Source organism: Pseudophryne corroboree, chromosome 7 (assembly GCF_028390025.1).
Source record: "Pseudophryne corroboree isolate aPseCor3 chromosome 7, aPseCor3.hap2, whole genome shotgun sequence".
NCBI lineage: Eukaryota > Metazoa > Chordata > Amphibia > Anura > Myobatrachidae > Pseudophryne > Pseudophryne corroboree.
Window position 1 is genome coordinate 33,969,822 of NC_086450.1, and position 23,044 is coordinate 33,992,865.

The 23,044-nt window shown below is 48.1% G+C and overlaps 1 protein-coding gene across 7 annotated transcripts in view; it reads right to left on the reverse strand.

Moving 5' to 3' along the window:
• The window catches only part of ANKAR (ankyrin and armadillo repeat containing), a 356,791-nt gene that overhangs the window by 233,142 nt on the left and 100,605 nt on the right, over positions 1-23,044 (reverse strand). The gene's annotated exons all lie outside the window — the stretch shown is intronic.

Consider the following 23,044-nt stretch of genomic DNA (forward strand, 5'->3'; position numbering starts at 1 on the left):
AGTTGATCGCACGCTGCTGATTTTCGCAGCGCAGCGATCAGGTTACTTACTGCGCATGCGTATGCACCGCAATGCGCATGCACGTTGTACGGGTACAAATAGCATTGTTGCTGTGCAATGCTTCTAGCGACGAATCCATTCGTACAGCCATTCGCAAGGAGATTGACAGGAAGAGGGCGTTTGTGGGTGTCAACTGACCGTTTTCTAGGAGTGGCAGGGAAAACGCAGGCGTGTCCAGGCGTTTGCAGGGCGGGCGTCTGACGTCAATTCCGGGACCGGACAGGCTGAAGTGATCGCAGCGGCTGAGTAAGTTCAGACCTACTCTGAAACTGCAAAAAACTTTTTCGTCCCGCTCGGCTGCACAGGCGATCGCACACTTGCAAAGCAAAAATACACTCTCCCCGTGGGCGGCGACTATGCGTTTGCACGGCTGCAAAAAGCAGCTAGCGAGCGATCAACTCGGAATGAGGGCCCATACCCCACTGTACTCTGCAAGATAGTAATTTAGGAGGAGGATGGGTGGGTTAATGTCTCAGAGGGGATGGTATTTCCCCATATAAAAATGAATTTGGGGTTACAGATACAGTAGATAGCTATATATGGAAGGGGGGGGGGGGGGGGGAGTTACGTATGGACACTGCAGGGTGGGAATGCTCTGCCATCTAATTCTATTACCACTAGGTGACTGACAAAATGCCAGCGGGGTTCTATTGCCCCTGAAGGATCTGTTAACAATCGGGGGAGGGAGGTATAATTCCATTGGGAGTTTAAGAATTTTGGGTGAAAAAGGTGAGACCCTTGGGAATATTTTTTCTTAATAAAATCTGTAAATACATATTTCAAAATACATTCTACACTGAATTAAAGAAAAAAAAACATCAATTTTAAATGCTGTTTTGAGAGAAACAATTAGCCAGTGATGTGGATAAGGTTACTATTTTAATAATATGTAAAATTAGGCTATAGACTGAAAGGTTCTTTTCTCAATTCCCAAGTTTTAAAATATCAGAACTAGAACTAAACATAGATCAAACATTTGGATAACATGGAACTCGGAAGAAAATAAGATTTTAAACCTACCGGTAAATCCTTTTCTTCTAGTCCGTAGAGGATGCTGGGGACTCCGTAAGGACCATGGGGTATAAACGGGCTCCGCAGGAGACATGGGCACTATAAAGAACTTTTAGTATGGGTGTGCACTGGCTCCTCCCTCTATGCCCCTCCTCCAGACCTCAGTTAGAGAACTGTGCCCAGAGGAGATGGACAGTACGAGGAAAGGAATTTGTTGATCTAAGGGCAAGATTCATACCAGCCACACCAATCATACCATATAACCTGGAATACACATAACCAGTTAACAGTATGAACAAATAACAGCAACGGTCCAAGACCGATTCCAACTGTAACATAACCCTTATGTAAGCAACAACTATATACAAGTCTTGCAGAGTAAGTCCGCACTGGGATGGGCGCCCAGCATCCTCTACGGACTAGGAGAAAAAGATTTACCGGTAGGTTTAAAATCTTATTTTCTCTTACGTCCTAGAGGATGCTAGGGACTCCGTAAGGACCATGGGGATTATACCAAAGCTCCAAACTGGGCGGGAGAGTGCGAATGACTCTGCAGCACCGATTGAGCAAATGCGAGGACCTCGTCAGCCAGGGTATCAAACTTGTAGAATTTAGCAAACGTGTTTGAACCCGACCAAGTAGCTGCTTGGCAAAGCTGTAATGCCGAGACGCCTCGGGCAGCCGCCCAAGAAGAGCCCACCTTCCTAGTGGAATGGGCCTTTACCAAATTTGGTAACGGCAATCAAGTCGTAACATAAGCCTGCTGAATCGTGTTACAGATCCAGCGAGCAATAGTCTGCTTCGAAGCAGGCGTGCCAATCTTGTTGGCTGCATATAGGACAAACAGAGCCTCTGTTTTCCTAACCCTAACCGTCCTGGATACATAAATCTTTAAGGCCCTGACTACATCCAGGGACTTCTCCAAGTCACTCGTAGCCACAGGCACCACGATAGGTTGGTTCATATGAAATGAAGACACCACCTTAGGTAAAAATTGAGGACGAGTCCTCAATTCTGCTCTATCCACATGAAAAATCAAGTAGGGGCTCTTGTGAGACAAGACCGCCAATTCTGACACCCGCCTTGCAGATGCCAAGGCCAATAACATGACCACCTTCCAGGTGAGAAACTTCAACTCAACTGTTTGAAGGGGTTCAAACCAGTGCGATTTAAGGAACTGTAACACCACGTTCAGGTCCCATGGTGCCACTGGGGGCACAAAAGGAGGGTGGATGTGCAGCACTTCTTTCACAAAAGTTTGGACTTCTGGGAGAGAAGCCAATTCCTTCTGAAAGAATATAGATAGGGCCGAGATCTGTACTTTAATGGAGCCTAACTTCAGGCCCATATCCAGAACTGTCTGTAGGAAGTGGAGAAAACGGCCCAGATGGAAATCTTCCGTAGAAGCATTTTTAGTTTCACACCAAGGCACATACTTCCTCCAGATACGGTGATAATGTTTCGCCGTCACCTCCTTCCTAGCCTTTATTAGAGTAGGTATGACCTCCTCCGGAATACCTTTCCCAGCTAGGATCCGGCGTTCAACCGCCATGCCGTCAAACGCAACCGCGGTAAGTCTTGGAACACGCAGGGCCCCTGCTGCAACAGGTCCTCCCTTAGAGGAAGAGGCCAAGGATCTTCTGTGAGCATCTCCTGAAGATCTGAGTACCAGGCCCTTCGAGGCCAATCTGGAACAATGAGAATTGTCTGTACTCTTCTTCGTCTTATGATCCTCAAAATTTTTGCAATGAGAGGAAGAGGAGGAAACACATAGACCGACTGAAACACCCATGGTGTCACCAGGGCATCTACTGCTACTGCCTGAGGGTCCCGGGACCTGGCACAGTACCTCCGAAGCTTTTTGTTGAGGCGTGACGCCATCATGTCTATTTGAGGAATTCCCCAGAGACCCGTGATCTCTGCAAAGACTTCTTGATGAAGTCCCCACTCTCCTGGATGGAGATCGTGCCTGCTGAGGAAGTCTGCTTCCCAGTTGTCCACTCCCGGAATGAAGACAGCTGACAGAGCGCTTACGTGACTTTCCGCCCAGCGAAGAATCCTGGTGGCTTCCGCCATCGCGACTCTGCTCCTTGTCCCGCCTTGGCGGTTCACATGAGCCACGGCTGTGACATTGTCTGATTGAAGCAGAACCGGTAGGTTGCGAAGAAGACTCTCCGTTTGTCGAAGGCCGTTGTATATGGCCCTTAATTCCAGCACGTTGATGTGCAGACAGGACTCCTGGCTTGACCATAGGCCCTGAAAATTTCTTCCTTGGGTGACTGCTCCCCATCCTCTGAGGTTTGCGTCCGTGGTTACCAGAACCCAGTCCTGAATGCCGAATCTGCGACCCTCTAGAAGGTGAGCACTTTGCAGCCACCATAGAAGAGACACTCTGGCCCTGGGGGACAGTGTTATTTTTTGATGTATTTGTAGATGGGACCCCGACCACTTGTCCAGAAGGTCCCATTGAAACGTCCTCGCATGAAACCTGCCGTAGGGGATGGCCTCGTAGGCTGCCACCATTTTTCCCAGAACTCGAGTGCATTGATGAACTGACACTCTTTTTGGCTTTAGCAGGTCTCTGACCATGTTCTGTAGGTCCTGGGCTTTTTCCAACGGGAGAAAAACCTTCTTTCGTTCCGTGTCTAGTATCATGCCTAGGAACAATAGTCGAGTTGTTGGAACCAATTGCGACTTTGGCAGATTGAGAATCCAACCGTGCTGTTGGAGCACTCTCAGGGAGAGTGACACGTTCTTCAGCAATTGATCTCTGGATCTCGCCTTTATCAGGAGATCGTCCAAGTACGGGATAATTGTGATTCCCTGCCTGCGCAGGATCACCATCATTTCTGCCATTACCTTGGTAAAAATCCGCGGAGCTGTGGAAAGCCCAAACAGCAACGTCTGAAACTGGTAATGACAATCCTGTACAGCGAATCTCAGGTGCTCCTGATGAGGAGGATATATGGGGACATGAAGGTAAGCATCCTTTATGTCTAGCGACACCATAAAATCCCCCCCTTCCCGGCTGGATATTACAGCTTGGAGCGATTCCATCTTGAATTTGAATCTTTTCAAGTACAGGTTTAGGGATTTTAGATTTAAAATGGGTCTGACCGAACCATCCGGCTTCGGGACCACAAACAGGGTTGAATAATATCCTTTTCCCTGTTGGACCAGGGGAACCCTGACAATCACTTGCTGTTGACACAGCGTTTGAATTGCAGGTAACACCACTTCCCTCTCTGGGGAAGAAGCTGGTAAGGCCGACTTGAAAAACCGGCGCGGGGGGAACCTCCTCGAATTCCAGCTTGTAGCCCTGGGAAACAATTTCCAACGCCCAAGGATCCACGTCTGACCGAACCCAGACTTGGCTAAAGAGTCGAAGGCGTGCCCCCACCGGTGCGGAATCCCGTAGGGGAGCCCCAGCGTCATGCGGTGGATTTTGTAGAAGCCGGGGAGGACTTCTGCTCCTGGGAACTAGCCGAAGCAGGTGTTCTCTTACCTCTACCTTTACCTCTGGCGAGGAAAGAGGAGCCCCGACCTCTTCTGGACTTGTGCGACCGAAAGGACTGCATCTGATATTGTGGAGTTTTCTTTTGCTGTTGGGGAACAAAAGGTAAAAGGGTAGATTTACCCGCGGTAGCTGTGGAAACCAGGTCCGCGCGCCCCTCCCCAAACAACACGTCCCCCTGAAAGGATAAAAAAATAAGAATTTACTTACCGATAATTCTATTTCTCGTAGTCCGTAGTGGATGCTGGGGACTCCGTCAGGACCATGGGGATTAGCGGCTCCGCAGGAGACAGGGCACAAAAATAAAGCTTTAGGATCAGGTGGTGTGCACTGGCTCCTCCCCCTATGACCATCCTCCAAGCCTCAGTTAGGATACTGTGCCCGGACGAGCGTACACAATAAGGAAGGATCTTGAATCCCGGGTAAGACTCATACCAGCCACACCAATCACACCGTACAACTTGTGATCTGAACCCAGTTAACAGTATGACAAAACGTAGGAGCCTCTGAACAGACGGCTCACAACAATAACAACCCGATTTTTTTGTAACAATAACTATGTACAAGTATTGCAGACAATCCGCACTTGGGATGGGCGCCCAGCATCCACTACGGACTACGAGAAATAGAATTATCGGTAAGTAAATTCTTATTTTCTCTAACGTCCTAAGTGGATGCTGGGGACTCCGTCAGGACCATGGGGATTATACCAAAGCTCCCAAACGGGCGGGAGAGTGCGGATGACCCTGCAGCACCGAATGAGAGACTCCATGTCCTCCTCAGCCAGGGTATCAAATTTGTAGAATTTAGCAAACGTGTTTGCCCCTGACCAAGTAAATGCTCAGCAAAGTTGTAAAGCCGAGACCCCTCAGGCAGTCGCCCAAGATGAGCCCACTTCCTTGTGGAATGGGCTTTTTCTGATTTTGTCTGTGGCAAGCCTGCCACAGAATGAGCAAGCTGAATTGTACTACAAATCCAGCGAGCAATCGTCTGTTTAGAAGCAGGAGCACCCATCTTGTTGGGTGCATACAGGCTAAACAGCGAGTCAGATTTTCTGACTCCAGTCGTCCTGGAAACATATATTTTCAGGGCCCTGACAACGTCAAGTAACTTGGAGTCCTCCAAGTCCCTAGTAGCCGCAGGTACCACAATAGGTTGGTTCATGTGAAAAACAGAAAACACCTTAAGGAGAAATTGAGGACGAGTCCTCAATTCTGCCCTGTCAGAATGAAAAATTAAGTAAGGGCTTTTATATGATAAAGCCGCCCATTCTGACACACGCCTGGCTGAAGCCAGGGCTAATAGAATCTTCACCTTCCATGTGAAATATTTTAAGTCCACAGTGGTGAGTGGATCAAACCAATGTGACTTTAGGAAACTCAAAACAACATTGAGATCCCAAGGTGCCACTGGGGGCACAAAAGGAGGCTGTATATGCAGTACCCCTTTTACAAACGTCTGAACTTCAGGCACTGAAGCCAGTTCTTTCTGGAATAAATTTGACAGGGTCGAAATTTGAACCTTAATGGACCCTAATTTTAGGCCCATAGACAGTCCTGTTTTCAGGAAATGTAGGAAACGACCCAGTTGGAATTCCTCTGTAGGGACCTTCTTGGCCTCACACCACGCAACATATTTTCGCCAATTGCGGTGAAAATGTTTTGCGGTTACATCCTTCCTGGCTTCGACCAGGGTAGGGATGACTTCATCTGGAATGCCCTTTCAGGATCCGGCGTTCAACTGCCATGCCGTCAAACGCAGCCGCGGTAAGTCTTGGAACAGACAAGGCCCCTGCTGGAGCAGGTCCTTTCTTAAAGGTAGAGGCCACGGTTCTTCCGTGAGAATCTCTTGAAATTCCGGGTACCAAGTCCTTCTTGACCCATCCGGAACCACGAGTATCGTTCTTACTCATCTCCTTGATTCTCAGTACTTTTGGTATGAGATGCATAGGAGGGAACACATACCATGACTGGTACACCCACAGTGTTACCAGAGCGTCCACCGCTATTGCCTGAGGGTCCCTTGACCTGGCGCAATATCTGTCTAGTTTTTTGTTCAGGCGGGACGCCATCATGTCCACCTTTGGTTTTTCCCAACGGTTTACAATCATGTGGAAGACTTCCCGCTGAAGTCCCCACTCTCCCGGGTGGAGGTTATGCTGAGGAAGTCTGCTTCCCAGTTTTCCACTCCCGGAATTAACACTGCTGAGAGTGTTATCACATGATTTTTCGCCCAGCGAAGAATCCTTGCAGTTTCTGCCATTTCCCTCCTGCTTCTTGTGCCGCCCTGTTTTCGTGGGCGACTGCCGTGATGTTGTCCCACTGGATCAATACCGGCTGACCTTGAAGCAGAGGTCTTGCTAAGCTTAGAGCCTTGTAAATTGGCCTTAGCTCCAGTATATTTATGTGGAGAGAAGTCTCCAGACTTGATCACACTCCCTGGAAATTTTTTCCTTGTGTGACTGCTCCCCAGCCACTCAGGCTGGCATCCGTGGTCACCAGGACCCAGTCCTGAATGCCGAATCTGCGGCCCTTTCATAGATGAGCACTCTGCAGCCACCGCAGAAGAAACACCCTTGTCCTTGGAGACAGGGTTATCCGCTGATGCATCTGAAGATGCGATCCGGACCATTTTCCCAGCAGATCCCACTGAAAGGTTCTTGCGTGAAATCTACCGAACGGGATCGCTTTGTAAGAAACCACCATTTTTCACAGGACCCTTTGTGCAATGATGCACTGATACTTTTCCTGGTTTTAGGAGGTTCCTGACTAGCTCGGATAACTCCCTGGCTTTCTTCTCCGGGAGAAAACATCCTTTTCTGGACTGTGTCCAGAATCATCCCTAGGAACATTAGACGTGTCGTCGGAAAAAGCTGCGATTTTGGAATATTTAGAATCCACTCGTGCTGTCGTAGAACTACTTGAGATAGTGCTACTCCGACCGCCAACTGTTCTCTGGACCTTGCCCTTATCAGGAAAGCGTCCATATTTCTTTTAGGAAGAATCATCATTTCGGCCATTACCTTGGTAAAGACCCGGGGTGCCGTGGACAATCCAAACGGCAGCGTCTGAACTGATAGTGACAGTTCTGTACCACGAACCTGAGATACCCTTGGTGAGAAAGGCAAAATTTGGACTTGTAGGTAAGCGTCCCTGATATCCAGTGACACCATATCGTCCTGGTTCGCTATCACTGCTCTGAGTGACTCCATCTTGATTTGAACCCTTGTATGTAATTGTTCAAATCTTTTAGATCTCACCGAGCCGTTTGGCTTCAGTACCACAATATAGTGTGGAATAATACCCCTTCCCTTGTTGTAGGAGGGGTACTTTGATTATCACGTGCTGGGAATACAGCCTGTGAATTTTTTTCCAATACTGCCTCCCTGTCGGAGGGAGACGTTGGTAAAGCAGACTTCAGGAACTTGTGAGGGGAAGACGTCTCGAATTTCCAATGTACACCTGGGATACTACGTGTAGGATCCAGGAGTCCACTTGCGAGTGAGCCCACTGCGTGCTGAAACTCTTGAGATGACCCCCCACCGCACCTGAGTCCGCTTGTATGGCCCCAGCGTCATGCTGCGGACTTGGCAGAAGCTGTGGAGGACTTCTGTTCCTGGGAATGGGCTGCCTGCTGCAGTCTTCTTCCCTTTCCTCTAACCCTGGGCAGATATGACTGGCCTTTTGCCCGCCTGCCTTTATGGGTACAAAAGGACTGAGACTGAAAAGACTGTGTCCTTTTCTGCTGAGATGTGACTTGGGGTAACAAAAGTGGATTTTCCAGCTGTTGCCATGGCCACCAGGTCCGATGGACCGCCCCTTTATACGGCAATACTTCCATGTGCCGTCTGGAATCTGCATCACCTGACCACTGTCGTGTCTATAAACATCGTCTGGCAGATATGGACATCACATCTACTCTTGATGCCAGAATGCAAATATCCCTCTGCGCATCTCGCATATATAGAAATGCATCCTTAAAATGCTCTATAGTCAATAAAATATTGTTCCTGTCAAGGGTATCAATATTTTCAGTCAGGAAATCCGACCAAGCCCCCCCAGCGCTGCACATCCTGGCTGAGGCGATTGCTGGTCGTAGTATAACACCAGTATGTGTGTATATACTTCTTAGGATATTTTTCAGCTTCCTATCAGCTGGCTCCTTGAGGGCGGCCATATCTGGAGACGGTAACGCCACTTGTTTTTATAAGCGTGTGAGTGCCTTATCCACTCTAAGGTGTGTTTCCCAACTCGCCCTCACTTCTGGCGGGAAAAGGTATACCTCCAATAATTTTCCATCGGAGGAAACCCACGTATCATCACACACTTTAATTTTTCTGATTCAGGAAAAACTACAAGTAGATTATTCCCACCCTACATAATACCCTTATTTGTGGTACTTGTAGTATCAGAAATATGTAACACCTCCTTCATTGCCCTTAACATGTAACGTGTGGCCCTAAAGGAAAATACGTTTGTTTCTTCACCGTCGACACTGAAGTCAGTGTCCGTGTCTGTGTCGACCACTGAGGTAAATGGGCGTTTTTACAAGCCCCTGACGGTGTCTGAGACGCCTGGACAGGTACTAATTTGTTTGCCGGCCGTCTCATGTCGTCAACCGACCTTGCATCGTGTTGACATTATCACGTAATTCCTAAATAAGCCATCCATTCCGGTGTCGACTCCCTAGAGAGTGACATCACCCATACAGGCAATTTGCTCCGCCTCCTCACCAACATCGTCCTCCTACATGTCGACACACACGTACCGACACACAGCACACACACAGGGAATGCTCTGATAGAGGACAGGACCCCACTAGCCCTTTGGGGAGACAGAGGGAGAGTTTGCCAGCACACACCAAAAACGCTATAATTATACAGGGACAACCCCTTATACAAGTGTTTTCCCTTATAGCATTTTCACATATGTAATCATATCGCCAAATAAGTGCCCCCCCTCTCTGTTTTAACCCTGTTTCTGTAGTGCAGTGCAGGGGAGAGCCTGGGAGCCTTCCTCTCAGCAGAGCTGAGCAGGAAAATGGCGCCGTGTGCTGAGGAGAATAGGCCCCGCCCCCTAAAACGGCGGGCTCTTCTCCCGGAGTTTGTGAGATCTGGCAGGGGCTATATGTGATGTATTTTAGCCATAAAAAAGGTATAATACATTGCTGCCCAGAGCGCCCCCCCCAGCGCCCTGCACCCTCAGTGACCGCTGGTATGAAGTGTGCTGACAACAATGGCGCACAGCTGCAGTGCTGTGCGCTACCTTATGAAGACCGAAAGTCTTCTGCCGCCTGTTTCTGGACCTCTGGACCTCTTCAACTTCGGCATCTGCAAGGGGGTTCGGCGGCGCGGCTCCGGGACGAACCCCAGGGTGAGACCTGTGTTCCGACTCCCTCTGGAGCTAATGGTGTCCAGTAGCCTAAGAATCCAATCCATCCTGCACGCAGGTGAGTTGAAATTCTCTCCCCTAAGTCCCTCGATGCAGTGAGCCTGTTGCCAGCAGGACTCACTGAAAATAAAAAACCTAAAAAACTTTTTCTAAGCAGCTCTTTAGGAGAGCCACCTAGATTGCACCCTGCTCGGACGGGCACAAAAACCTAACTGAGGCTTGGAGGAGGGTCATAGGGGGAGGAGCCAGTGCACACCACCTGATCCTAAAGCTTTATTTTTGTGCCCTGTCTCCTGCGGAGCCGCTATTCCCCATGGTCCTGACGGAGTCCCCAGCATCCACTTAGGACGTTAGAGAAAAACAATTGCTTTTTTGAGTCCGCATCACCCGTCCATTGGCGGGTCCATAAGGATCGTCTCGCAGAAATAGCCATGGCATTGGCTCTGGAACCCAGCAATCCAATGTCTCTTTGAGCGTCTCTCATATATAAGACTGCGTCCTTAATATGGGCTAAAGTTAACAAAACGGTATCCCTATCTAGGGTATCAAGGTCAGCTGACAGTGTATCTGTCCAAGCTGCAACTGCGCTACATACCCATGCCGACGCAATTGCCGGTCTGAGCAAGGTACCAGTATGTGTATAAATAGACTTTAAAGTAGTCTCCTGCCTGCGGTCTGCAGGATCCTTGAGGGCCGCCGTCAGGAGACGATAGCGCCACCTTCTTGGATAGGCGTGTTAAAGCCTTGTCCACGCTAGGAGAAGATTCCCAACGTACCCTATCTTGTGTAGGGAAAGGGTATGCCATAAGAACCCTTTTGGGAATATGCAGTCTTTTATCTGGAGATTCCCAAGCTTTTTCAAATAATTTGTTAAGTTCATGAGATGGGGGAAAGTTTACGACCTGCTTCTTTCCCTTAAACATGTGTACCCTCGTGTCGGGAACAGAGGGTTCATCAGTGATATGCAAAACATCCTTTATTGCAATAATCATACACTGAATACTTTTCGTCACCCTAGCGTGCAATCTAGCTTCATCATAGTCGACACTGGAAACAGAGTCCGTGTCGGTATCCATGTCTACAATCTGTGACAAGGGACGCTTCTGAGACCCCGAAGGGCCCTGTGAGTCGGTCCAATCCGTGGATTGACCCCCTGATGCCTCCCTGGACTCTGCTTTGTCGGGTCTTTTATGTAATGATGCTACACTTGCATTTAACATATGCCACATATCCATCCATTCCTGAGTCGGCACTACCGACGGGGACACACCACTCATTTGCTCCACCTCCTCCTTGGATGAGCTTTCCGCTTCAGACATGCCGACACGCACGTACTGACACCCCACACACACAGGGATATAACTATAAGGGGACAATTCCCCAACCAGGCCCTTTGGAGAGACAGAGAGAGAGTATGCCAGCACACACCCAGCGCCAAACGGACACTGGAATAAACCCAGATAGCGCTTTTATATGATATGATAGATTTTCCCACTCACTGCGCCTGTAATGTGCCCCCCTCCTCTTTTTTCAGCCCTCTGAGCTCGTTCAGCAGGGGAGAGTCCGGGGAGCCAGCGTTCTCTGCAGCTTCTGTGGAGAAAATGGCGCTGGTTAGTGCTGAGGGATCAAGCTCCGCCCCCTCCAGCGGCGGGCTTCAGCCCCGCTTCAATTAACATAAAATGGCGGGGGGTTATCTATTTACTGCCTCCGCAGCCTAATATACCCTATTATGCCAGTTATGAGGTTTATTGCTGCCCAGGGCTCTCCCCCTGCGCCCTGCACCCATCTGTGCTCTGTGTGTGTGTGTGTGTGTGTGTGTTGTGTGGGAGCAATGGCGCGCAGCTTACCTCAGGAAGATCTGAAGTCTTCTGCCGCCTTGAAGTCTTCTTTTCTTCTCATACTCACCCGGCTTCTATCTTCCGGCTCTGCGAGGAGGACGGCAGCGCGGCTCCGGGACGAACTCCAGGGTGAGACCTGTGTTCCGACTCCCTCTGGAGCTAATGGTGTCCAGTAGCCTAAGAAGCAGGGCCTATTATTTAAGTAGGTCTGCTTCTCTCGCCTCAGTCCCACGATGCAGGGAGCCTGTTGCCAGTAGTGCTCCCTGAAAATAAAAAACCTAACAAAATTATTTTTACAGAAAACTCAGGAGAGCTCCCTGTAATGCACCCTATCTCCTCTGGGCACAAGCTCTAACTGAGGTCTGGAGGAGGGGCATAGAGGGAGGAGCCAGTGCACACCCATACTAAAAGTTCTTTGTAGTGCCCATGTCTCCTGCGGAGCCCGTCTATACCACATGGTCCTTACGGAGTCCCTAGCATCCTCTAGGAGAGAAATATCATTAAACAGAGACGAGGTAACTGCCCTAAAGTATCCCCCCCACTAAAAAAAACCCACAGTTGATAATTTAATGACGGAAACATGTTTAAAATGTGTAAATCACTTAGCAGAGCATTATTAAAAAAATAAGAATTTACTCACCGGTAATTCTATTTCTCGTAGTCCGTAGTGGATGCTGGGGACTCCGTAAGGACCATGGGGAATCAACGGGCTCCGCAGGAGACTGGGCACTCTAAAAGAAAGATTAGGTACTATCTGGTGTGCACTGGCTCCTCCCTCTATGCCCCTCCTCCAGACCTCAGTTAGGGAAACTGTGCCCGGAAGAGCTGACACTACAAGGAAAGGATTTGGAATCCAGGGTAAGACTCATACCAGCCACACCAATCACACCGTATAACTTGTGATAACCATACCCAGTTAACAGTATGAACAACAACTGAGCCTCAATCAACGGATGGCTCATAACAATAACCCTTTAGTAAGCAATAACTATATACACGTATTGCAGAAGAAGTCTGCACTTGGGACGGGCGCCCAGCATCCACTACAGACTACGAGAAATAGAATTACCGGTGAGTAAATTCTTATTTTCTCTGACGTCCTAGTGGATGCTGGGGACTCCGTAAGGACCATGGGGATTATACCAAAGCTCCCAAACGGGCGGGAGAGTGCGGACGACTCTGCAGCACCAAATGAGCAAACTCAAGGTCCTCCTCAGCCAGGGTATCAAACTTGTAGAACTTAGCAAATGTGTTTGAACCCGACCAAGTAGCAGCTCGGCAAAGCTGTAAAGCCGAGACCCCTCGGGCAGCCGCCCAAGAAGAGCCCACCATCCTTGTGGAATGGGCTTTTACTGATTTTGGATGCGGCAATCCAGCCGGAGAGTGAGCCAGCTGAATCTTGCTACAGATCCAGCGAGCAATAGTCTGCTTCGAAGCAGGAGCGCCAACCTTGTTGGCTGCATACAGAATAAACAGCGAGTCAGACTTTCTGACTCCCGCCGTTCTGGAAACATAAATTTTCAGAGCCTGGACTACGTCCAGCAACTTGGAATCCTCCAAGTCCCTAGTAGCCGAAGGCACCACAATAGGTTGGTTCAAATGAAACGATGATACCACTTAGGGAGAAATTGGGGACGAGTCCTCAATTCTGCCCTGTCCATATGGAAGATCAGATAGGGGCTTTTACATGACAAAGCCGCCAATTCTGACACACGCCTAGCCGAAGCTAAGGCCAATAGCATGACCACTTTCCACGTGAGATATTTTAGCTCCACGGTCTTAAGTGGCTCAAACCAGTGGGATTTCAGGAAATCCAACACAACGTTAAGATCCCAAGGTGCCACTGGTGGCACAAAAGGAGGCTGAATATGCAGCACTCCCTTTACAAACGTCTGAACCTCAGGCAGTGAAGCCAGTTCTTTTTGAAAGAAAACGGATAGGGCCGAGATCTGAACCTTTATGGACCCTAATTTGATGCCCATAGTCACACCTGACTGTAGGAAATGCAGAAAACGACCCAACTGGACGTCCTCTGTAGGGGGTCTTCCTGGCCTCACACCAAGCAACATATTTCCCCCATATGCGGTGATAATGCTTTGCTGTCACATCCTTCCTAGCTCTTATCAGCGTAGGAATTACTTCATCCGGTATACCCTTTTCCGCTAGGATCCGGCGTTCAACCGCCATGCCGTCAAACGCAGCCGCGGTAAGTCTTGGAACAGACAGGGCCCCTGCTGCAACAGGTCCTGTCTGAGAGGCAGAGGCCATGGGTCCTCTGTGACCATCTCTTGAAGTTCTGGGTACCAAGTCCTTCTTGGCCAATCCGGAACAATGAGTATCGTTCTCACTCCTCTTTTTCTTACTATTCTCAGTACCTTGTGTATGAGAGGAAGAGGAGGAAACACATATACCGACTGGAACACCCACGGAGTTACCAGTGCGTCCACAGCTATAGCCTGAGGGTCCCTTGACCTGGCGCAATATTTTTTTAGCTTTTTGTTTAGGCGGGACGCCATCATGTCCACCTGTGGCCGTTCCCACCGATTTGCAATCTGCTCGAAGACTTCTTGATGAAGTCCCCACTCTCCCGGGTGGAGGTCGTGCCTACTGAGGAAGTCTGCTTCCCAGTTGTCCACTCCCGGAATGAACACTGCTGACAGTGCTTGTATGTGATTCTCCGCCCAACGAAGAATCCTTGTGGCTTCCGCCATCGCCACCCTGCTTCTTGTGCCGCCCTGTCGGTTTACATGGGCGACTGCCGTGATGTTGTCTGACTGAATCAGCACTGGTTGGTCTCGAAGCAGGGGCTCCGCTTGACTCAGGGCGTTGTATATGGCCCTTAATTCCAGTATGTTTATGTGCAGACGAGTCTCCTGACTTGACCACAGCCCCTGGAAGTTTCTTCCCTGAGTGACTGCCCCCCATCCGCGGAGGCTTGCATCCGTGGTCACCAGGACCCAGTCCTGTATGCCGAACCTGCGGCCCTCGAGAAGATGAGCTCTTTGCAGCCACCACAGAAGAGACACCCTGGCCCTCGGGGACAGGGCGATCAGCCGATGCATTTGAAGATGCGATCCGGACCACTTGTCCAACAGATCCCACTGAAAGATCCTGGCATGGAACCTGCCGAAAGGAATGGCTTCGTATGACGCTACCATCTTTCCCAGGACTCGCGTGCAATGATGCACCGACACCTGCTTTGGTTTCAGGAGATCCCTGACCATGGTCACTAACTCCTGAGCCTTCTCCTCCGGGAAATGCAAGATATTATCTACAGTTGCTAGACATTTTATGATTCACCATCAAAGCAATACACGACATCTGAAGGCCTTTGTGATGGAAAGAGTCAAATCAGACAATAGGGGAGGCAATATGACGAATCAACTGCTGAGGAGAGAAGCACGTCTTATCTTCCTGATGGGAAGCATCCAACCAAATGGATTGAATGAGAATATTAGCTATTCTGCTTTCTTATGAGAAAAGATACATTTGGGAATACTATAGTACACCCAACCTGCATTTTAGATGTAGTTGTGATTAAATGATATAATATACCCATTGCATAAATAGCTTTGATGGACATTAATTACCATCCTTTTTAGTCCCACCAGACTTAAAAATTTCTTTTTTTGTAGTATTCTTTTAGTGAATTTTGGGACTAAGATGATACATTCATTATAATCATGAATGGAAATTATCACAAACACTTATTATTTCTTTTTACACATTTTGTTTTTAATTGGAGGGTCTTAGTTTAAATATCTCTCCCTTAAATCTATATTTTTTCTTGACACTATTATTTGTTTTTTGGAGGGTCTTGGATGATTAATATCTCTCCCTTATATCACTCACCTTTAACACTTTTTATTTTCCGTTCACAATCACATATTCACTTGTAATAAAGAGGTATAGAAATTCATTACTATTTCACGCATATATGTTTTCATAGATACTGAAGATTAGGCACATTAGTCATAATAGGTTAAACTAAACACAGATAGTGACATCAGTACCAAATTTTGGCATTACATAAATAGTGATAACATAGAATTTGATTAATGAGGTCCATTTTAATAGATTTTAATAGGGCTTAACAACGCAAGACGTTGGATTTTTCGAATATAAATTTGTGCAATTGAGGTAGATCTGACTACATCGAGATATTCAATTCTAAGTCCCTCAGGAGGATAATACAATTAAGACACTCCCATTTCCGCCCTCCGATTTATTATTATTATTTTTATATTTATTTTGATTTATTTTACTGTTTAAAGCATATCTTCAAGTATGAGGATACAAGCGCATAACAGCTACAGACTGACGCTGATGGGATTAATAGTATCAGACATGTACTAAGCTAGATAGGCATTCCACTGCTCATCACTGTTCAGCTACTCGGGGAGCGATTAGCACTAGATGGACGAATTACGTCCCTATTCAGAGTGGCTCGGATTGGTCAGTATGAATTCTAACGGACACAGACACTCCTACATAAACCCGGCGGACCCCATAGTCGGGTCGGCTCCATGATTAAGCCACGGGCGAAATGCGCATTGGAGTAAGGCGCTGACGGCCCGAGATATGCTCCTAATGATATTGTGTTTACTGTATGTGTTAGTCTAATTGAAGTGATCGAACCTGAGGTGCAAGTGTTAATGTAACATAACACTGCCTCCTCTAACAAGAGACACACGATATCTCTCCTATTGTCAGAGATTTATATTTGTCTGCAACATCGTGCAGATCAGAACTGCTTAATGCCGTTTCACTAATAGGCCCTACACACTTGGCGATATTCTGAAAGATATGAACGATCTCGTTCATAAATGAACGAGAACTCGTTCATATCTTTCAGTGTGGAGACTTAAGCGATGAACGATGAGCGGCCCCGCGCTCGTTCATCGCTGGTCTCCCGTCGGCTGTGCATGCAGGCCAATATGGACGATCTCGTCCATATTTGCCTGCACTTCAATGCAGCCGGGTGACGGGGGGAGTGAAGAAACTTCACTCCCCCCGTCACTGCCCCCCCGCCGCCGGGTCGCTCGTCGGCCGTCGGGCACCTCGGCGGCACATCGCCAAGTGAGTAGGGCCCTTTAGGACGGCTTATGTGAACTCAGCATACTGCTATTAGTTCAACACACAAAGAAACATTGTTAATTGCGGGTGCAAATGCTTAGGTCTCCAATATTGCATACATGTCATCCCTAATCTTTACCGACTGTGAGAAAATAAATACTGCCTATAATACCGTGCAGATGAGAAGCTATTGTCTCAGTGAGATGTGTTTAGGATTCACTTTGCAATCTCATTATAGATAATAGCAATATAGAGAGGAAAGAATAATTGGTTAAGTCATCAGTAAATTATACCTATTAAATATCCTGTCATCTTTTAAGCTTATGAACACAATCTTCAGAATTCTATATTAGTCCACAGTATAATACGCTAACAGGAATATTCATTCAGGCAGTGTGAACAGTGAAATATAACACTGCCACCTTAAACACAATATAACACTGCCTCCTTAAACACAATATAACACTGCCACCTTAAACACAATATAACACTGCCACCTTAAACACAATATAACACTGCCACCTTAAACACAATATAACACTGCCTCCTTAAACACAATATAACACTGCCACCTTAAACACAATATAACACTGCCACCTTAAACACAATATAACACTGCCACCTTAAACACAATATAACACTGCCTCCTTAAACACGAGACATATGTTATCTCTCTCACTGTGAGTGATTTATACCTGCCAGTAACATCCTGCAGATGGGGACTATGCAATGCCGGCTAACGTGAACCCAGCAGACTGCTACCAGCTCACTACATAAAGAGACACTACTTGATTGTGGGTACAAACGTTTAGGCCCCCGTTATGAAATACATGTCATCTTTAATTTTACTGACTGTGAGAAATCAACACTGCCTATAAGACTGTGCAGATGAGCAATTATTGCTTCAGTGAGATGTGTGGAGAACTCATTTTGCAAATGTATTATAGACTCTAGCAGTATATAGAGGAAAGATTAAGTGATCATACCCATTAATTAATTATTCTGTCACCCCAGAGTGTACCATTTATCCAGGCAGTGTGAACAATCATCCAAACAGACTCTGCTCTGGTTTACAGCAGTACATAGTAAAAAAAATAAGAATTTACTTACCGATAATTCTATTTCTCGTAGTCCGTAGTGGATGCTGGGGACTCCGTAAGGACCATGGGGAATAGCGGCTCCGCAGGAGACTGGGCACAAAAGTAAAGCTTTAGAACTACCTGGTGTGCACTGGCTCCTCCCCCTATGACCCTCCTCCAAGCCTCAGTTAGGATACTGTGCCCGGACGAGCGTACACAATAAGGAAGGATTTTGAATCCCGGGTAAGACTCATACCAGCCACACCAATCACACCGTATAACTTGTGATCTAAACCCAGTTAACAGCATGATAACAGAGGAGCCTCTAGAAAAGATGGCTCACTACAGCAATAACCCGATTTTTTGGTAACAATAACTATGTACCAGTATTGCAGACAATCCGCACTTGGGTTGGGCGCCCAGCATCCACTACGGCAGGCATTCCCAACCACGGTCCTCAAGGCACACCAACAGGGCAGGTTTTAGTGATATCCAGGCTGCTGCACAGATGGTTAAATCAAAATAACAGAGCTACTAATTAAGTCACCTGTGCTGAAGCCTGGATATCACTAAAACCTGCACTGTTGGTGTGCCTTGAGGACCGTGGTTGGGAATGCCTGCACTACGGACTACGAGAAATAGAATTATCGGTAAGTAAATTCTTATTTTCTCTGACGTCCTAGTGGATGCTGGGGACTCCGTAAGGACCATGGGGATTATACCAAAGCTCCCAAACGGGCGGGAGAGTGCGGATGACTCTGCAGCACCAAATGAGAGAACTCCAGGTCCTCCTCAGCCAGGGTATCAAATTTGTAGAGTTTTACAAACGTATTTGCTCCTGACCAAGTAGCTGCTCGGCAAAGTTGTAAAGCCAAGACCTCTCGGGCAGCCGCCCAAGATGAGCCCACCTTCCTTGTGGAATGGGCTTTTACAGATTTTGGCTGTGGCAGGCCTGCCACAGAATGTGCAAGTTGAATTGTACTACAAATCCAACGAGCAATAGTCTGCTTAGAAGCAGGAGCACCCAGCTTGTTGGGTGCATACAGAATAAACAACGAGTCAGATTTTCTGACTCCAGCCGTCCTGGAAACCTATATTTCCAGGGCTCTGACAACGTCTAGCAACTTGGAGTCCTCCAAGTCCCTAGTAGCCGCAGGCACCACAATAGGTTAATTCAGGTGAAACGCTGAAAACCACCTTAGGGAGAAACTGAGGACAAGTACTCAATTCCGCCCTGTCCGAATGGAAAATCAGATGAGGGCTTTTACAGGATAAAGCCTCCAATTCTGACACGCACCAGGCCCAGGCCAGGGCCAACAGCATGACCACTTTCCATGTGAGATATTTTAACTCCACATATTTAAGTGGTTCAAACCAATGTGACTTTTGGAACCCAAAAACTACATTTAGATCCCAAGGTGCCACTGGAGGCACAAAAGGAGGCTGTATATACAGTACCCCTTTCACAAACGTCTGAACTTCAGGGACTGAAGCTAGTTCTTTTTGGAAGAAAATTGACAGGGCCGAAATTTGAACCTTAATGGACCCCCATTTCAGGCCCATAGACACTCCTGTTTGCAGGAAATGTAGGAATCGACCTAGTTGAAAATTCCTCCGTCGGGGCCTTACTGGCCTCGCACCACGCAACATATTTTCGCCAAATGCGGTGGTAATGTTTTGCGGTTATATCTTTCCTGGCTTTGATCAGGATAGGAATGACTTCATCCGGAATGCCTTTCTCCTTCAGGATCCGGCGTTCAACCGCCATGCCGTCAAACGCAGCCGCGGTAAGTCTTGGAACAGACAGGGTCCTTGCTGGAGCAGGTCCCTTCTTAGAGGTAGAGGCCACGGATCCTCCGTGAGCATCTCTTGAAGTTCCGGTTACCAAGTCCTTCTTGGCCAATCCGGAGCCACGAATATAGTGCTTACTCCTCTCCATCTTATAATTCTCAGTACCTTGGGTATGAGAGTCAGAGGAGGGAACACATACACTGACTGGTACACCCACTGTGTTACCAGAGCGTCTACAGCTATTGCCTGAGGGTCCCTTGACCTGGCGCAATACTTGTCGAGTTTTTATAAACATGTGGAAGACTTCTGGGTGAAGTCCCCACTCTCCCGGGTGGAGGTCGTGTCTGCTGAGGAAGTCTGCTTCCCAGTTGTCCACTCCCGGAATGAATACTGCTGACAGTGCTATCACATGATTTTCCGCCCAGCGAAGAATCCTTGCAGCTTCTGCCATTGCCCTCCTGCTTCTTGTGTCACCCTGTCTGTTTACGTGGGTGACTGCCGTGATGTTGTCCGAATGGATCAACTCCAGGTGACCTTGAAGCAGAGGTCTTGCTGAGCTTAGAGCATTGTAAATGGCCCTTAGCTTCAGGATATTTATGTGAAGTGATGTCTCCAGGCTTGACCATAAGCTCTGGAAATTCCTTCCCTGTGTGACTGCTCCCCAGCCTCGCAGGCTGGCATCCGTGGTCACCAGGACCCAGTCCTGAATGTGCGGCCCTCTAGAAGATGAGCACTCTGCAACCACCACAGGAGAGACACCCTTGTGCTTGGTGACAGGGTTATCCGCTGATGCATCTGAAGATGCGACCCGGACCATTTGTCCAGCAGGTCCCACTGGAAAGTTCTTGCGTGGAATCTGCCGAATGGGATTGCTTCGTAGGAAGCCACCATTTTTCCCAGAACCATTTTATTGATGTACTGAGACTTGGCTCGGTTATAGGAGGTTCCCGACTAGCTCGGATAACTCCCTGACTTTCTCCTCCGGGAGAAACACCTTTTTCTGGACTGTGTCCAGGATCATCCCTAGGAACAGAAGACGAGTCGTCGGAATCAGCTGCGATTTTGGAATATTGAGAATCCAATCGTGCTGCCGCAACACTACCTGAGATAGTGCTACACTGACTTCCAACTGTTCCCTGGATCTTACCCTTATCAGGGAATCGTCCAAGTAAGGGATAACTAAAATTCCCTTCCTTCGAAGGAGTATCATCATTTCGGCCATTACCTTAGTAAAGACCCGGGGTGCCGTGGACCATCCATACGGCAGCGTCTGAAACTGATAGTGACAGTTCTGTACCATAAACCTGAGGTACCCTTGGTGAGAAGGGTAAATTGGGACATGAAGGTAAGCATCCTTGATGTCCCGAGACATCATGTAGTCCCCTTCTTCCAGGTTCGCAATCACTGCTCTGAGTGACTCAATCTTGAATTTGAACCTCCGTATGTAAGTGTTCAAGATTTTAGATTTAGAATCGGTCTCACCGAGCCGTCCGGCTTCGGTACCACAACAGTGTGGAATAATACCCCGTTCCCTGTTGCAGGAGGGGTACCTTGATTATCACCTGCTGGGAATACAGCTTGTGAATGGCTTCCAAAACTGCCTCCCTGTCAGAAGGAGACATCGGTAAAGCCGACTTTAGGAAACGGCGAGGGGGAGACGTCTCGAATTCCAATTTGTACCCCTGAGATATCACCTGAAGGATCCAGGGGTCTACTTGCGAGTGAGCCCACTGCGCGCTGAAATTCATTGAGACGGGCCCCCACCGTGCCTGATTCTGCTTGTAAAGCCCCAGCGTCATACTGAGGGCTTGGCAGAGGCGGGAGAGGGCTTCTGTTCCTGGGAACTGGCTGATTTCTGCAGCCTTTTTTCTCTCCCTCTGTCACGGGGCAGAAATGAGGAACCTTTTGCCCGCTTGCCCACGAAAAGACTGCGCCTGATAATACGGCGTCTTCTTATGTTGAGAGGCGACCTGGGGTACAAACGTGGATTTCCCAGCTGTTGCCGTGGCCACCAGGTCTGAAAGACCGACCCCAAATTACTCCTCCCCTTAATAAGGCAATACTTCCAAATGCCGTTTGGAATCCGCATCACCTGACCACTGTCGTGTCCATAACCCTCTACTGGCAGAAATGGACAACGCACTTAGACTTGATGCCAGTCGGCAAATATTCCGCTGTGCATCACGCATATATAGAAATGCATCTTTTAAATGCTCTATAGGCAATAATATACTGTCCCTATCTAGGGTATCAATATTTTCAGTCAGGGAATCCGACCACGCCAACCCAGCACTGCACATCCAGGCTGAGGCGATTGCTGGTCGCAGTATAACACCAGTATGTGTGTAAATACATTTTAGGATACCCTCCTGCTTTCTATCAGCAGGATCCTTAAGGGCGGCCATCTCAGGAGAGGGTAGAGCCCTTGTTCTTACAAGCGTGTGAGCGCTTTATCCACCCTAGGGGGTGTTTCCCAACGCACCCTAACCTCTGGCGGGAAAGGATATAATGCCAATAACATTTTAGAAATTATCAGTTGTTATCGGGGGAAACCCACGCATCATCACACACCTCATTTAATTTCTCAGATTCAGGAAAACTACAGGTAGTTTTTCCTCACCGAACATAATACCCCTTTTTGGTGGTACTCGTATTATCAGAAATGTGTAAAACATTTTTCATTGCCTCAATCATGTAACGTGTGGCCCTACTGGAAGTCACATTTGTCTCTTCACCGTCGACACTGGAGTCAGTATCCGTGTCGGCGTCTATATCTGCCATCTGAGGTAACGGGCGCTTTAGAGCCCCTGACGGCCTATGAGACGTCTGGACAGGCACAAGCTGAGTAGCCGTCTGTCTCATGTCAACCACTGTCTTTTATACAGAGCTGACACTGTCACGTAATTCCTTCCAACAGTTCATCCACTCAGGTGTCGACCCCCTAGGGGGTGACATCACTATTACAGGCAATCTGCTCCGTCTCCACATCATTTTTCTCCTCATACATGTCGACACAAACGTACCGACACACAGCACACACACAGGGAATGCTCTGATAGAGGACAGGACCCCACTAGCCCTTTGGGGAGACAGAGGGAGAGTTTGCCAGCACACACCAGAGCGCTATATATATACAGGGATAACCTTATATAAGTGTTTTTCCCCTTATGGTAACAAAGGCGCCGAGCCCGTGATGGCGCCGGAGAGGGGTAAGGGGGAGGGGCGGCAGGTGGCCCGCGGGCCAGCGGCACAATGGAAAGGAGGGGCGGGCAGGTGTGCCCGTCC